Source organism: Schistocerca americana, chromosome 2 (genome assembly GCF_021461395.2).
Source record: "Schistocerca americana isolate TAMUIC-IGC-003095 chromosome 2, iqSchAmer2.1, whole genome shotgun sequence".
Taxonomy (NCBI): Eukaryota; Metazoa; Arthropoda; class Insecta; order Orthoptera; family Acrididae; genus Schistocerca; species Schistocerca americana.
Window position 1 is genome coordinate 593063896 of NC_060120.1, and position 13756 is coordinate 593077651.

Sequence of the window (13756 nt, forward strand, 5' to 3'; positions counted from 1 at the left end):
GGACATTCCTATAAATTATTGACGGACTGGGAATTTGGATTTGTAAAACCTTTCTGGTATTCTAGGAAACAATGTTCGTAATAAATAGCGGACAGTTATGCGGTAAGAAATCTGTATACTTGTATAACTGTTAGGTAGTGGTAATGAAGTGTAGTTAAAAAGTACATCTATAAAAGCAGCAGCTTGTTTGGAAGGTTTTTTTTTTTTCATAACGGATGAAATTACTTTGTTGACTTTTTGAGTCGCCTTGAAAGTGTGAAGAGCATCTTCGATAAAGAACATATGTTACCTATTAAGATAAATTCTACTGTACATTAGAGTATCAGATCACAGCTGCATCTTCAAGATAACACGCTTTTATTCGCTTCGCTCTACAAGACGTACGAAGAAAAGTGAGATTGAGTGGATGGCTTCTGTTGCCGAAAGTTTTCTACTATGCTGCTACATAAACGCTTAGGTTCTGTCCACTACGCTATTCATGCTCTATCTCGGCCTGCATCGTTAGCAGAAGCTGCAAAGGAAAGGGCACCACTGTGTTGGGCTCTGACAGCTGATCCCAGCTACACTACTGTAGATCCAATTGTTATATGCAAATAACTTTGACTTGCCATCTCTCGAATGTTACCCACGAAAACGTGAGAAGGCACCCAGGTGACGTAATCAGGGTGAACCTAGACTCCGGCAAAATTTCGGAAGTTGCTGGGGGATTTTCTGTGTGTGTTGTTGTGAAGGACACGTGGTCTCCGTTGGCTAGCTACAGAGTGATTGCATTTCGTTTGATTTCTTACCCCACCTGTCTTCGTATCTGTACAACAACATAAGTATCGCTGGTATGTTGTGCGTGCCATCTTTGGAAATAAAGATGTACTGCTCACTTCAAACTTCGCCCTCAAGTCTGAATTCAGTAATGCTCGATTTTCTGCAGCGACTGTCTTTCCAGTAATGTGAGATACACAGCAGTGTGTATCGGTTTACCGATGACGAGTTGGCCACTTCGTGTGTGGATTTAATGAAAGCAATGGAAAAACGGCACCACGACGCTATGTTGAACTACTCGCTCAGCGGCGGCAATCACACCGCATCCCAAATACTTGAACCTTGCTGTATTTCTCCAAGTAATTTCTCTACAGACACGGAACTCAGTCGCCACTAATACCCATAAATTAACTTTTGTATCAATCTGAGAGTTGATGCATTACTCTGTGTTTCCTGTTGTGCGTTTAGTGAGCCGATGTTACACACTTCTTCACTGTTTTGAAGCTATTTCACAAACAAAAGATAGACGACAATTGGGATAGCAAACCGAATAAATCGTAACTGCAGTATTACGCTGTAAGTAGCCACCAGAGACCACGGGTCTCTTATACCAAAATACTCATAAAATATCCGTCACCAGCCACCGAAATTTTGTCGGTAGATTTCCTCACGCTGATAAGGCCAAACGTTTTTGCTATTCCCTTTTCTTTCCGTAGTTTGCGACTGTGCGCAATGAATATAAACTTCCCCTCCCTCACCCTTATATTCACGAGACAGTTGACAGTTATGCCCATCGCGAGTAGCTGCTTGCATGTGTCATGGTCTTTTCTCACTGTTACACTCATCCCAAGAAGGTGCGAGAAGTGAGACAGGTGTTGGACAGTGAGTCAGCTCCCAGCTGACGAGCTGCTGCCCGCTCCCGCTTACCTACACATCCCGCCTTTGTGGGAGCACCTGTCGTGAATGCAACGGACCTGAGCCCCGTGTTTGTTGGAGAGTGGTCGTCATTTCCGGGTTTAGTCTGCGCCTGCGTATCCGGAAACCATCTGCGAACGTCAGTTAACCGACCTTCCTGACGATTTTTCTGTGCTCACTGACCAGTGTTAATACAGTAGGAACAATTTCAACATTACGTCCTGGAACAGTGATGCAGTGTTGCCGTCCGACACTGTTTTGCACTGAAAATGTGGAAGACCGTAAGTCCACGTCATCCGTTCGCAATATGCGCGAACTTGAAATACACCTGCATATATACAGGGTGTTTCAGAATGACGTTCTAAAAATTTGAAGACAGGTTCCTTACAACAAAACAAGAAAAAAATTGTCGAGTAAACACGGGCTCTTACGAACTTTGAACACTTGTTCATCTCTTCTACTGCAGTCTCTTTACTTCCCGTACTTTGGGAGGAGGTAGTATGAACCAAAACAAGAAAAAATATCCAGTTAAAATGGGCTCTCAAGTGCATACCATAAGAGCTGTGAGCACTTGTTTGTCTTCGCTACCCTGAAACACATCTCTCCTACGGAACAAGTGTTCACAACTCTTAAGGTACGCGCTTTAGAGTCCGTGTTTTCCTGTGTTGCTGTAAGGAACCTGTCCCCATATTTTTAATACGTCATTCTGAAACATCTTGTATAAGAGTTTTCTAGGCGGGAACTCGGACATTGCAACACTAACTACAATGTCGCGCACCATACAAAAATGCTTCCGAAAACATCGCTTTCTGCTAAACTAGGACGTCACTCCTGGCGAAACGCGGTATTCTGTACTTGTCAGTTTTCCATCAGGAAAATTTCAGAAAATTATTTACACAACGTAATACCACCTGGAAAGAATTTTCTAGAGTTAGGGTTTATAGCTGAAACCAGTAAATCTTGCAGCTGGTTGCTGTTTCAATCGTAAACCTTATAGTATTACAGCGACGGTTCTCAGAACATCAATTTTCTACAAAACAGCGGCTTCCAGGTTTATTTACTACGCGTTTCTACCAATTTCAAACTTGAGAGGAAGCAATGTTATGCATCCAATTGAATGTATCGTCTTCTAGCAATTTCAGAAACTTCGGTGCAAATCGGCTCCATATCAACAGTTCTTCGGATTCAGTGCTTAATGATTAAGGAAATAAACGTTTCGGTTATTTGTAATCGTATTTTTAATTTAGTTCTAACAGTGTTACACAACTTGAAAAACAGGACTTGGTTAGTAGATATTTAATTCTTGTTTTGCAGGACCTCCACCATTCTCCAACGAAACAATTACAGTAGAGCGTCGATTACCGAAGTAATTGGGGGACATGGGTGTTCGGAAAACTGGTTTGTTCGGATAATCGAACTGTACATGTTTATTTGCCAAAAAGAAGTACTGTACAGTAAATTTATTCATAAAAACAAGCATCTCTTTTAGTATTACAAAGAAACATACAAAGGCAACTTCAGTAGGAATATATAGTATGTGGCACCTGAGATAGGTTCTCCTTCCGATCTCTTTTGTGTAAACCACTTGTAAACAGCATCATCTAGATTGTGTTAGTGGCGAGCTTAATAGTTTTACGGCTTGTTGATCCATCAGTAGAATCAAGCATAGCTATAAAATTTGCTATGCTCGTCTTTTGTTTTTTTATATCCGTAATTGTCGGCTTTCCCACCTTGTACTCATTGGATAAAGTGGTTGCAGATTCACCTTCTTCTAACCTTTTAATAACCTCGTACTTGTCCCTCAAGGAAAGGACAACACGTTTACGTTTAAGCATTTTGTATCGTCAAGTTCACTTCTTCACAAAGCAGCACATAAGTGGTCGTAACAGAGAACAGAAGGGGACTGTTTGCACAGTGAGAAGCTCTTCTTGGGGGCGCGCAATCCTTCAAACTGCAAGGAGCGGCACGCCTCAACTCTAAGCTGGCGCAGCTGTTGCTGTGAACAGCTTTGATACTGCCGCTACTTCTACTGCCAGTGCGAAGCCGACAGAAGTGTGCCTATTGTTGAAACACAGCGACTGGCGGCTTGGCAAGTCAGCAGCGCCTTCTGAAGGCCCCATTAGAAGCAATGTTCCGCCAGCGGTGGCCCAGTGCGGCGACTACTGTGGGAAACTTGGTTTGGGAGTCAGGGGGATTATGGAAGGTAGGGTGGGAGAGTAACAGGCGCGAGCGAGTACACAGTTCGGTTAAGCGGTCGTTCGGTTGACCGACGTTCGGATAATCGACGCTCTACTGTACTTGATATTTCAGGGTATACATGGCGACATACTGTGCCGACGTTGTTTAACGATAACAGTGGCAGTGTCTGATGCTCGGATCCGCTAAACATGCGAATGATGTTCGGAACAGTGACGTGGACAGTTCATCTTGGCACTCGTCGGGCCTCAACACTTCCCGTTTTCATTGGGTACTATGAAGTACGGTATAAAGAAAAGGGGATGAAAAATCTTGCTGAATTTGAGGGAATGGAGAATTACGTATCAGCCTTCCATCTGCAGCGATGTGGACCGAAGCAGGCGAAAACCCATTTTTGCCATGGATCTGCGGAAAATTTTGCCCCGTATCTGACGGAAGGTGTGAAGCGGTACTTACGTCCGTCATAGAAATGATGGTAAGATCGAAGCAGGGAGACCAAGACGGAAATCAGAGTCACTTCCTCACAACTACTATGCAGCGTGATGTCAATAAACGAAAAGTTTTAGAAGCCCTGTACAAGGATGTGTAATGCAGTGTGTTTAATCGAAGTGTATGGCATTGATGGTATTTTAGACCTCATATAACTTCTTTCACCTGAAATGAATAGAAGAGAAAAAGGCGTGCTCATGCATGCTGCTTTTTAGATTTATCGACTAGGGACACGCCGATACTTTTTTTCTCGATTTTCGTGGCCTGCTCTGTATGCGACAACAAAGACAAAGCTTGCCTAAGTGGATTTTCTTAGCAGCCTCAGATAATTAGCGGATCCCTCGTAGTCACGCAGGTAAAATGCGGAATAGTATTTTAATAACTTCATTCATCTCACTTCTGCCCGAAAGACAGAGTCTTGTTTGTTTCACATGCTTCGTAAACTACGACGACAGTGATGGAGCTTAGTTACAAGCCGATACCTGATATATGGGGCAGTTTACCTCGGATGGGAAGAGATGCGCAAGGCCGTCGGTGTGGCACTTATGTAGGAAGGAAGAGTTCTCCCAGTCACAGATCGTTACATACGGCAACATTGGCAGAATTAAGGCCCAAGCACCCTTAGGAAATGGAAGCGTGACTTATGCAGAGTACTTAATGGCAAAATAAATGTTGGTGTATATTTTCTGTGTAAATATTTGCCATTTTAATAAAGGTGAAGGTGATACAGCCACAAATTAAAGTTCCTTTAAAAAAAAAAAAAAAAAAAAAAAGCACGAAATCTATAATCATATATTACCAACATCGTAGTTTCGCAGCATGTAACATGTGTTTCTTAACTGCTTTTTCTTCGCTGACAACTTACATTTCTCATTAGCTCATCCTGCTCTTTCCTTTCGTCTCTTGGAGTCACTTCTTAATAAGAAGAAACAGTTTTTCTTTCATTAATATATTTTTTTCTGGGAAACCCGCAAATAGAAAGTTCTTGGAATACGCAAGCTTAATTGAGAAATAGTTAGAGATGTTGTGAGACTTGTTGTTGAAACTCGCCCCCCCCCCCCCTTCCACAGGGCAAGAGGATTCAATTATTTCGAAATCCCTGGAAAATTTGAGATTTTCTGCATCGGAATGCGAATCCAGTTTTCGGGGCATCAGGTTATACGTTATACGCGTCGCTACCTATAATGACAAAAAATTGGAAAAGAGCGGCAAGCGGACAACAATTGTGATACCTTTGGTTCTACACAACAGCGATGCAAAATTTGATGCTCGACGCTGTTCTTACTCGCCGGAAAGGTCCGCAAAGGAGAAAGACTAATACGAGAGCACCCTGTTAATGAGGAGATCTTGGAGTGCGATATCGTGTTACTCAACGAGCTCGTATTCACTGTGCATGGCGTGAACTCGACCTGAGCAGGAAGAAAGTGTGCGTGACTAGGGATGCGACCGCGAACAGTGGCGCCGCGCTTCTTCCCGGTGTTGCGTGTGACGTCTTTTGAGTGGAGATACCTGTTAAAAGAGCACCTCTTCCGTCTCGCTTTACAAAGCACGGAGAAGAAGCCTGTCTTCCACAGGCTGAGATACGCGCCGTCGTTAACATCTGAGAACCTTATACACCACGAAACGCATTAACGTAAGCTGCACAGCGATTTTCTTAAGTGTCCTCTTATAATTATTACACGTTCTGTTTGATGGTTAGCGACGCAGTATCTGCACTGATACTAAGATCCAGTCAGAAGAGTAGCTCTTTCATGCCGTCACTGAGATGAAGGACGGGAAACTGGCATAACGAGACGGAGATTATAACAACCGTATTTCGCTGTATCACAATCTACATAAATATGTTTCACAGAAAGATACATTAAGTTGTCAACTGGCAAGGGCATAGGCTACAGTGCTATCCGCGTGTTATAAAACTGGAAAACTTTCTCATTTTTTAAATGTTAACTTTTATTTTACATGTAGGAATGTAGACACAAAAAGAACTTGATGCAGTCCAACAGAAAATGATGAATTTCGTATTTTTAATTAAGAACATAAATATAGAACAGAATAATAATTCCTGAATGTTTGACGTAATACTGCAAAAAATGAAACTCAATTACAAAGATGGACTATTTTTCGAGCTATAGGGCATTAGTAAAGTCGATATTGCATTATTTACTAGATCTACTCGATATGAAGCAGACAATAATGATTTAACAGCTAAATTACTCTGCTTAGGCACGAAAATCTAACACATTCTTCTCTAAATATCGACTATAGTGGAATAGTCCTCATTCTGGTTCCCGAATATTGCCTTTACCTAAAATTGTGAAGATTGGCATTTAGTTTTCCGCCACGCAAAAGTTGTTGCTTGTGTGTTGTGTCCCGTTAACACTCGTTATCCTTCAGGGTAACGTTACTGAACGTTCTACGTATGTTCAGCATGACACAGTAACTATCAGTCACTATCAGTCAGATATATACTTTCTGTCGCTTACGAATAAATAGTACTTGATTATATTTTGCACGATAATAATTGCACAAACAACTAATCAAAGCCAAGACATACCGAAACAACATAAACAGCTCACTTGCGGTGTATCTGATAATGTGTACAATGTCTCTGTAATTGAAAAGGAAAGAGAGGTGTCAAGCACTGTTTTTACAACTCATCGTCGCCAGTGTACTAACTATCACGATTTACGTCAATCGTACAATAGCTCACTCAGTCTAAAACAATTTTTACATGAGAGGATATCGCAGTAAGTGAAGCACTTGAACAGAGGCGCCAGTCACTGCTTATAAAGAGATGATATTACTCCAACGAATGTGTACGACGATTCAGTACAAGTCTTGTTCTCAGAAATACTGACAGATTCTGGACAAGTTTGGGAAAGAATAAAGACTGTCCGTTATCTGCATTACAAGTACTAATTCTTAAACAGCTCAAGATACCAAAGATAGGTTCATTTAAAGGCTGAAAAGGCAGTTCGTATTGTGATGTATTGTCAACAATCGCGTCCCTTTTGTGTAACACGATGCTCATAAGTATGTGCTTCTCAATTTTGTTATATCTTTGTATTAATTAATCACATTAGAGGCACAATACGCAGTTTTAAGCTTTTTTGATGTGTAAAAAACTGTCGAGCGCTCTTTAGCGATCTCATTCCGACGTCTTGACGTGCTGTGAGACAAGCGCTTTCTCGCGCCTTTGTAATACTTTACTGTTTTAAGTAATAAGTACGCTACCACGATAGCGGAAATAGTTCAATGTTGCAGTACTTCTTATTCCTAAAATATCATTTCCTGCCTACACTCATCCTAAGGATTATTATTTTCTTCTAAGCAGCCGTTACGAAGTTTAATCTGAATTGTTTCCTGCTTGATCTGATAACCCAACGATCGTTCTATCGTTATCTTATTATTTAAGTCAATCCTCTTTTTTTGTGACAGTCTTTGAATTTAGCTGTGATTTTGAGTTATAGCATGAAGATTTTCTTTCATCATCCAGGTCCTCATATGTATCAAGTAAGCAAGACCAATATGTCAATCCCGAAGTGTTACATTAATATTGAGAGGTTTAAGTACGCAAATAGGTTAATATTTTCTGCAATATTTCAATTTTTTATTAGAAGATTTAAAGCCAGTCATTACTCACAAGGAGATTTTTGTAAATACCTGTCAGCCATGGCATGTCTTGCCATTACATTTAATCAGATAAATTAAAAAATTTCATAACTGCATCAGTTTCACTTTTTGAATATAAGCAAAATAGCAGATTTTCAGTTTTTATATATATCGTAATTACAACTATTGTATTTTTTATTTTTCATGAACAAATACGTCAAGTCGCGAGTGGATGACGACTAAAAAAGGAAAATGAAAACCTGACGAGACGGATAAGAGAACTTCTGTCGGTGCAGTAAAACTGAAAAAAGTAATATTTCATTGTTGATTCTTGAGCTATCTTGCTTCCCACTACGTCGCTCTTCTAGATCTGTTCAAAGTTCAGCATTTAGGAAATCCAAATTCCCATTCTTGTTCATCACGTAATTACCGAGCTCATTGTAGACAAGACGGTGAAGAGAAGGTAGACTGTTTTTTATTTACAATCTTTTTACCAATTATTTCTTGGCTATGGAGACTGCTTCGCAAAGGCTCTTTTTTGTTAACGGTAAATCAGGAATTATGTATAATTTTCTCTCAGTTTCTTTTTTGTAGTATGCAAAAGATAACAAAACAATCAAACATCGATTCTGCTCAACACAGCGATGTAGAATCGCACGCTGATGCTGAGGAATCTAGCGCTCAGGCGAATAAAAATGTAGATCCATTAGCAGAGTTGTTTACAAGGCTAGAAGTAATGGTTACGAGCATGTTCACTGCATTAGATCGCGTAGGCGAAATCTCGTCTGTAGGAAAGACAGTAACGTCAGCGCTCGACGACGTGTACTAAAAACAGGACGCCCTTAATTTCGAAATTTCGGAACTGAAATCCGGTAAACAGAGCCTCCCTGAAGCAGCGAAGAAATTTACCTATGAAGCAGGATCTATTAGTAAGGTACAATTATCATTATGCTGAAGGTGATTTTTATAAATGGCTATCTCCCACAACATATCTTGCCGTTTCATTTAATGAGATCAATTAAAAATTAACCTAACTACATCAGTTTCAGTTAATTTCATTTTTAGGGAGATAGTTTACTTAACAAGTAGGATCACGGTAATATGTCACATTTCAATTTTTACCGCTATTAGTTTCCGTCCCAAGAAGGGAGAAGGTGCTGAAGTTGGTACCCTAGGTGTGTAGCAGCGTTCATTTTCGTCTGCATAGTGGGGATTATGTTGGATGGCATAGTCGTCACACTTAGCACACTTGCTCCTCGGTTTAGCGAAACGTTCCGAAGTAAACATTTACAGGCATTATGTCCCTGTGCTTTTCTTTCCATCAGCTCTAAGCTGCTCTAAAAAGGAATACAGTCATTATAAAAATAATGCACCGTGAGACTCTTGTTGCATAAATTTGTTCGAATGTTATACAGCAAAGCACGCGCACCAAAGCATACTATCACTTGTGGAGAGCCTGATTTTGTTTTCCATAAATGGAATTGTTTACAGAATAGGAGGACGGTTAACTGAGACACCTTGTGCAAGACAACGAAGTGTGTTCTGAGTGGGTTCATAAATTAACGCTGCAATTGTTCGGAACTCAATCAGTCTTAATTATTTATTTCAAGTTTCTGCTACCAGTCACTTTTTATTTTATGCTTAATCTAACGTAATACAACGTGTTTCGAACATGTTTTGTTCATCTTCAGGCGTTTATACATACATACATACATACATAGAGAAATGTTACTTAAAATAAACGGTCTTAAACTAGATTAATCTAGAACAATTTGTCCATTGTTTTTTACTTTAGCTGCTGGTGTGGCGTTTGGGTGGAAGGAGGGGGGCAGTGTATGGCTAGAAATCGAAATCAGTGATGTCTTCTGCTGGTTTTCTTCTTTGTGGTTGACTATGTATATCACAGCCTGTATAGGATGCACATAGCAATTATGGCTGAAAATAATCAATCAGTCTTGTTGAACAAAGCAGCAGCAGCTATTGAGTAAGGCTTTGTTGGTACAACCGGTTGTGCAACCTAAAGTTGCATCATCGGTACATATTCACATTATTTACAGCAAATTGCAGAGTTTATTGGACGCCCCCATTACTCTCAGACACGCAGTGTTAAAACGTCTTTGAAAGGACGGAAGACATGCGAAAAGTGGCCGAATGAATCTTAATTTGACTGCAATTCCTTTTAAGGGTGTTTTAATATAACATGTCCGAGAGTGATGGTGGCGTCAAATAAACATTATGTTTTGACGTAAATGACTTGAATATATACCTGATGATGCAATTTCAGGTTGCGAATCCGGCTGTACTAACAGAGGATTATTTAATAGCTGCTGCGGTTTTCTTCAACAAGAATGCATTCTTACAGCTGTGATTGTCCACAATGTAAAGTGTGTTTCTAACCCAACCAGATTAACCAAGTTTTGGAATAAGATGTGTGATCATCCCCATCTGATGCGAGGAACGGAAAATCAGCTGACAAGTAAGAAGATAAGCGCCGTAAAGCGTTGTGTTTCTGCCACATGTCGATGAAGACGATAATGAGCCTCTGAGAAGGGAGAGTTTATGTTCAAACGAGGCAGGGCGAATGGCGTAAATTAACAAGTGCACAGGGTTCGTTGTCCGCGGCGTGGGCTTCCGGCGGACGAGTGGGAAGTTCTCAGCGCGGCGCTCTGGCTGCCGACTCATTTCCTGCGCTGCCTCGGGGCCTAAGTGGACGTCTGTCTACCTGTAGGTGCAGCGCGTCAGCTGCAGATCCACCGGCTCAGAGCACGGGCCCGCGGCTCACACGAGTCGTCGAGTCTAGTGGAGGCGGCCAGCTCTAGGCTCAGCTACCTTGTTACGACACTCTCCCAACAGTCTGGTCCCGCACAAGCCCCTCCATTACCCTGTGTTTTGATCATCTCTCTCTCTCTCTCTCTCTCTACCATTACATTGGATTCCTTTGAAGAGGCCTCGGCCGATTTTCTTCTCCATCCTGCTCCGAATCAAAGCGCGTGCCCCGTATCTAATGATCTCGCCGTCGACTCTGCTGTCGCTTAGGATAATCCTTATCTAGAGGAGGGATGCGAGGTGATTCCATCCGCAGCGGATATCGGTTTTGTCTGATTCTCATAAGGGATTTGATGGCGTTACCAGCTACCGATCCATTACACGTTAACTTTGCCAATTTAGCGCCAGGGTTTCCGTCAGATTATACGCATCTCGAGTATAATTCTGCATATTACTTTTCAATATAAAATTTATTTCAGTCGATGTTCACAAAAACTGTTCAGAGGCCAGAAGGGGTCTCGTGTAGGAGACTCACTGAAATCATTACTCCTAGCGTGCTTCGACACAGCCACCGGCCAATGAATACACTATCCAGTCACATCCATGTGACCACCTGTCAAAAGCGTGGACCACTGCGAGACGTGCAGAAAGAGAGTCACTGAGGTTTTGGAAGGTACTGACAGGGGTGTGGAGCCAGCTGCTCTAGGTTTCTCGGTTGAGGATCCATGGCGGGAACAGTCCGGTCGAGATGGTCCCATAGACCGTCGATTGAGAGTAAAACTCTAGAATATGGTGGCCATGGGAATACGCTAAACTCACCCCGATGTTCTTCAAACCGCGTACGCACATTGCAGGCATTGTGACACGTTGCGTGACCTGCTGGTAAATACCATCGTGCCGAGAAAAAACAAACTGCATATAGAGGTGGGCATGGTCCCCAGGGATAGATGGATACTTGTTTTCATCCCTGACGTAATCATCCAAGGAAAACCATTAAAACATTTCAAAGATCACAAAGCCCCCTACTCCGGCCTGGACGCCTCGCTTTCAGACCTTTCACGCCGTACACGGCAACGGCCACCTGTTCAATAGAGCACAAAACGTGATTCATCTGAAAAGGTCACCTGTCGCCACTCGGTGAACGTCTGGTTGCGCTACTGGCGTGCAAATTCCAGCCTTCATCGCCCATGAACAGCAGTCAGCATGGGTACATGAGCCAGGCACCTGCTGCCGGGGTCCATGCGGAGCAACGTTCACTGAATGGTCGTTGAGGAGACACTGCTGGTACCGCTTGGTTCGTCTGGACGGTCGCTTCCTCAACAGTTGCACGAATATTTGCCCGCACGTCTCCACAGTCGTCGTTCACCGCTGTCTTCTACGGCCCGTGGTGCACCATAGTTCCTTGGGTGCCGGTTCTATAGCGCCATTTTGCCATGCACGGCATACTTTAAACACGGCTGCTCGCGAACAGTTTACGAACTTAGCTTTTTCGTAAATGCTTCCACCAATGGCATGTAAGCTAATGATCATGCCCTTTTGGACGTCAGATAAATGACTCCGTTCCCTCATTACGACAACAACTACACTGCACTGTTTGCCGACACTCTTTGTATACCGTCCACTACTTGTGCAGCAACCTGCCGCCCCTGAGTAATTATCGCAGATTCATATCGAACACAGGCGGTGGCCACATTAATGTGACTGGGCCGTGTTTTTTATGGGCTGTTGACCTTAGTCTGTTCAAACATAATGTTGTGTTTACTCATTACACTGTGTTCGGTCAATGTCATTTTTTAAAAATTTCTCTACTTGACACAGGTGAACACAGTGATCGACAGTTGTCCGTATACAGGGTGTTTGTTTATCACGACACCCGCAAGTAAGTTTTTGTACAGACACAAAATAAACACTGTATCAAGCAAATGTTGTATAGTTACCAGGAGCATTACACAGTACGACTGCCTATCTTGTAACTTTGTTCGTTAAGAAACTAGGAACAGTAGCACGTCTTTTTTAAAGGCCATTCTATATTTTTTGTCCGGCAATACATTTCCTCCCCTAAAGACATATTGAGAGACGTATCACAATGTGTCATTCATATAAACAAGACGTTATGAAAATGTAACACAAAATTTACTTTGACTCTTCTACACCAGAGCACAGTACAGGTACAAGGGGTATGTAACTCATCGACTTGCCGGAGCTGACGGTAAACAAATGGAAACACAAGAAAAATGCAGACTGGTTATTCAGTCTTCTGTTGAAGGTTCGTGTGAGAGAAATGTAGACCAAGGAAGAGAAGGTAGAAGTGCTGCTCATGATGGAGAATGTCATCAAGCGTAACTCTGATTACAACAACAGGGCTGTCTGAATGACATGTGTGCTTTTATCTTGTGTTTCAATTTTTTTACTGTCCAATCCAGCAAGTGGACGAATTACATTACCCCGGGTACTTGTCCTACGTGCTACAGCAGAATCAAAATTAATCATGTGTTACGTTTTTTATAATTCCATGTGTACGTGATTGCTATACCATGATGCGTTTCTGAAGAGGTCTCCAGAAGAGGTAGTGGATTACCGAAAGCACTACTCCACGTAACTTCTGCCACACTCGCAAAGAATATTACAAATCCCTGGTACTCTCAGGCGGAAATTATATTCAAAAGGTTGCAATATTTCTTTAATTTTCCTGGTTGGCCGGAAACCGGTCTCATTCGGTGCTTTTTAAGAGTCTACCCATCAATCTACGGTTCCAATCCGTTGTTGCGCCGCAGAATAGAAGCTGTGCTTTGTCTGGCTCATCCTGGCTTGGTTGATCGGCATCGTGGCTTGGTTTCGTCGACTGAGTTGAGATAATGTCATGGGGGAATAGTCGTTCCTTCTCAACATCTTCGTCAAATGACTACTCTGGAACAGAGCTGGTGCTGTCATGGCTCTGTGTATTAAAGCTGTCAGCACGTTTTTCTTCTGAAATGGATAATGGAAGCCACGTCCGATGAGATATAGGTCCGCAAGTGTCGCT